The following is a 5,000-nucleotide window of genomic DNA, read 5'->3' as shown; positions in this document are numbered from 1 at the left end:
TTCATCAAAATTTCTCCATTCAGCTTGGTTCATCGACCATAGCTCCATCCAGGACAGCCAGGAACCTTGGAGTTGTGATTGATGACCAGTTAAACTTCACTGACCACATTACTGCAACAGCCCGGTCCTGCAGATTTGCTTTATACAACATTAGAAAGATTAGACCCTTCCTATCAGAACAGGCTGCACAACTCCTGGTTCAAGCTCTTGTTCTCTCCAGACTGGATTATTGTAATGCTCTTCTGGCTGGGCTTCCAGCATGCACTATCAAACCCTTGCAGCTGATCCAGAACGCAGATATAATGCAGAATGGACACTAAAAAGGAAATTAGGAAAATGAGAAATGGTCAAGCACCTCCTCCTCTGACCTAAAGGACCTAAAGGAGAACTGTGACTCCGTAAAGACCAGCAGCGTCTGTTTGCGCTTTAATTCAATAACATTTGCATTTGATTTTTAACAAGCTGCTTATAAAAGAGTGTGAGCACAGATGCAGATACACACGGCCATAAACACACCTGGCTTTATGACAGTAAAACAGTAGTTTATGGCACGCTTGTGTAACACCTCAGTGTGTTACAGAACACACACCTCACTCAAACAACACAGAAGACACACTTCATTCAAACCACTAACCTTAACCAACATCATTCATAATCCATCAATATAATCATCAGCCCTGAACTAACCCACACAACATCTCCAGCATAATAAACGCAACGCTGAGTCGTCATGTTTTTATCACACCTCAGATAAATCATATCAGCGAAGGTTAACTACCGCCGCACAAAACACTTCTTACTCAGTCATTCCGACTCGGTTCCAGTCTAAATATCTAACAATTCTTAAATCAAGATGCGTTTTTTTCCTTGTTTTCTTAAAAATAAAATCAAAATGAAGTGAAATCTTGTTTCTTGTTTCCGTCCCATTTAGAAATAAGATTATTTCTCTCGCCCCATTGGCAGATCATTTAGCCTGTTTTAAGCAAAAACTCACTTCAGTTAGATTTGATTTTCAACAAAACAAGAAAAAATATCTAATGTCGTTTCACTGATCTAGTAAATGCCTCTTGATTTAAGAATTGTCAGATATTTAGACTGGAAACAAGAAAAGAATGACTGAGGAAGAAGAGCATTTTCTGCAACGGGTGTGAGCAGATCAATAACCAGATCTGCATTCTTTCATACGCCGGTCGTCACACACACACACACACACACACACACACACACGCACGCACGCACGCACGCACGCACGCACGCACGCACGCACGCACGCACGCACGCACGCACGCACGCACGCACGCACACACACACACACACACACACACACACACACACACACACGTTGGTTTTTTTGACATGTGGGGTCATTGGCGTAATGGTTTTTATACTGTACAAACCGTATTTTCTATCCCCTTACACTGCCCCTAAACCTACCCATCACACACACACACACACACACACACACACACACACACACACACACACACACACACACACACACACACACACACACACACACACACACACACACACACACACACACACACGTTGGTTTTTGTGACATGTGGGGTCATTGGCGTAATGGTTTTTATACTGTACAAACCGTATTTTCTATCCCCTTACACTGCCCCTAAACCTACCCATCACACACACACACACACACACACACACACACACACACACACACACACACACACACACACACACACACACACACACACACACACACACACACACACACACACACACACACACACACACACACACACACACACACACACACAAGCTGATGATGGAGAGGTTTACAGCCGCCCTTCACACACTCGTCCTCAGCGTTCCTCTCTCTATCGCTGACCCGCTCCTGATGTTCAAAGGTGTGTCTCCCCAAAGATAACAGTTTGCAGTAGTTAATCGGTGATTAAATGGCGAGATGGCAGTAAATCTGCTACCAGTGACACTATTAAACTTCTCTAACGATTCGACACGATTCTGCAGGACCTGTGTAAGTGTGCAGGAGGCTATTAGAGCCTTTGCAGTGAGCATCAGAGATGAGACAGAGTGTGTGTGTGTGTGTATGTGTGTGTGTGTGTGTGTGTGTGTGGGGGGGGGGGACACAAATGGGGGACACATATGAGGACACAAATGTGTATAATGCCATGGGTATGACACAGGTATTACAGGAGAGGGTGAAATATGAGGACATTACCCATGGCCCCACTTTACAAAAGGCTTATAAATCACACAGGAGGAGTTTTTTTTAAAGTAAAAATGCAGAATGTTTCCTGTGATGGGTAGGTTTAGGGGCAGTGTGTGTGTGTGTGTGTGTGTGTGATCAGATAAGCAGGATGACTCTGCTGATGTTTCTATGAGTGTCAGAGTGTGTGAAGGTCAGTGAAGATGTTCTGCTGTCTCTCTCTCTCAGTGTTTAGGGCCGATGGCAGATTAGATAAGAGGCCCTCGCTGTGGCTGCTGAAGACCTTTGCTCATAATAAAGCTGGAGGGGAGGAGTCGAGCTTTCCACAGCTACTGAGAGGACACACACACGCACGCGTACACGCACACGCACACACTTTAGTGTGTGTATTTTGTGAGTGAAAAAAGGGCTTTTTATCCAATTTATCAATGAATCCGAAAAAATATCAGCCAACTAATCGATAATAAAAATAATCATTAGTTGCAACCCTAAATGAAACTGAGAACAATCCTGGAATGTTCCTGAAAACCGCAATTTGTTTTCGACTCAGAGAAAGAGATAGAGAGTAAGGTGATGGTGAGCTAATGATCCGGAACTGAACTGCTCCAGATACAGCCTCTGACGGCTCCACGAGCCTTATGATATCAGGGCTGTCAATCAATCACTCAATCACTCAATCAAAATCAATCAATCAATCAATCAATCAATCAATCAATCAATCAATCAACCAACCCACCAACCAACCAACCAACCAACTAACCAACCAATCAACCAAATAAACAACCAACCCACCAACCCACCAATCCACCAATCCACCAAACCACCAACCCACCAAACCACCAACCCACCAACCGATAAACCAATCAATTAACCAAACAAACAACCAACCCACCAACAAATCAATCAACCAACCAACCAACCAACCAACCAACCAACCAACCAATCAACCAACCAACTAATCAATCAACCAACCAACCAACCAACCAACCAACCAACCTGTCACGTCACATACAATGGAAAAGGGTGCGAGGACTCAAGTGCAGAAAATGATCATTTATTATAAAATAAAACATAAACTCAAAACAACAACCCACGAGGGGGAAAAACACATAATAGAATAATATAAATACAAACTTAAACAAACCAACAGAATCACGGGGAGGACGGAAGACGCAGACATTACACAAGGATCCAACCCAGACTGACAAACACAAGGAGCTTATAAAGGGAAGAAATCAAGAGGGAACAGGTGGGAGAAATCAACACTAATCAGATAACAAAGGGGGAGGGATCAGACAATGACAGGAGCACATGCAAGACATGACAAAACCCACATGTGCACACAAGACAGGACAGGCATGTGACATTACCCCCTCCTTAAGGAGCGGCTACCAGACGCTCCACTAGGGACGGGCGGGACAGACCAGGGCGGGACGGGAGGGACAGACCAGGGCGGGACGGGAGGGACAGACCAGGGGGGCATGGGAGGGACAGACCAGGGGGGCACGGGAGGGACAGACCGGGGGGGCACGGGAGGGACAGACCAGGGGGGCACGGGAGGGACAGACCAGGGGGGCATGGGAGGGACAGACCAGGGGGGCACGAGAGGGACAGACCAGGGGGGCACGGGAGGGACAGACCAAGGCAGGACGGGAGGGACAGACCAAGGCAGGACGGGAGGGACAGACCAGGGTGGGACGGGAGGGACAGACCAGGGCGGGACGGGAGGGACAGGGGAAACAAACAAGGAAGGAACAGACAAGGGAGGGGACAACAAGGGAAACATGAGGAAAACAAAAACTTCAGGAGAGCATGGTGGCCCACAAAGTTCAGACACCCAGGGAGGCACGGTCAGAGCAGGGTGCCAATTTTGCGCGGGCAGGGCAGGGTGCCGGGGCGGCGCAGTCAGAGCAGGACGCCTCAGCGGCGCAGGGAGAGCAGGACGCCTCAGCAGCGCACGGAGAGCAGGACGCCCCAGTGGCGCACGGAGAGCAGGACGCCCCAGCGGCGCGGAGAGAGCAGGACGCCTCAGTGGCATGGGCCGAGCAGGACGCCTCAGGGGCGCGGGCCGAGCAGGACGCCTCAGGGGCGGGGGCCGAGCAGGACGCCTGGGAGGCGCGGTGAGAGCTGGACGCCTGGGAGGCGCGGTGAGAGCTGGACGCCTGGGAGGCGCGGTGAGAGCTGGACGCCTGGGAGGCGCGGTGAGAGCTGGACGCCTGGGAGGAATCTCCGGCCCAGCGGCGTCCACCGGAATGCGATCCACCAGCACAGGGATCATCGGAACAGGGACCACCGGAACACTATCCACCGGAACAGAGACCACCGGCATCGGGACCACCGGAACACGATCCACCGGTACAGGGACCTCCGGAACACGACCCACCGGAATAGAGACCGCCGGAACACGATCTACCGGTACAGGGACCTCTGGAACACGATCCACCGGAATAGGGACCACCGGAACACAGTCCACTGGCATAGGGACCACCGGAACACGATCCACCGGTACAGGGACCTCTGGAACACGATCCGCCGGTACTGGGACCACCGGCATACGATCCGCCGGCACTGGGACCACCGGCACAGGGACCACTGGAACTGGGACCACAAGAACAGGCACGGAGGGGGCCTTCCTTCTCCTCCTCCTCCTAGAGACCACCGGAGCTTGGGCCACTGGAACTGGGGCCACTGGAACTGGAACCACCGGAGCTATCCAGCCCCTGGTCCTAGAGGGACTGGAGTCCAGCTGTTCCACAAACTCCCAAAAGTCCGGGGTTCCCATTCTCTCAACCTCCATGGGGCTGAG

The sequence above is a fragment of the Pseudorasbora parva genome, chromosome 7 (assembly GCF_024679245.1).
Source record: "Pseudorasbora parva isolate DD20220531a chromosome 7, ASM2467924v1, whole genome shotgun sequence".
In the NCBI taxonomy this organism is placed as follows: domain Eukaryota; kingdom Metazoa; phylum Chordata; class Actinopteri; order Cypriniformes; family Gobionidae; genus Pseudorasbora; species Pseudorasbora parva.
The sequence above is the reverse complement of the archived record's forward strand: the minus strand, read 5'-3'. Positions refer to the sequence as shown.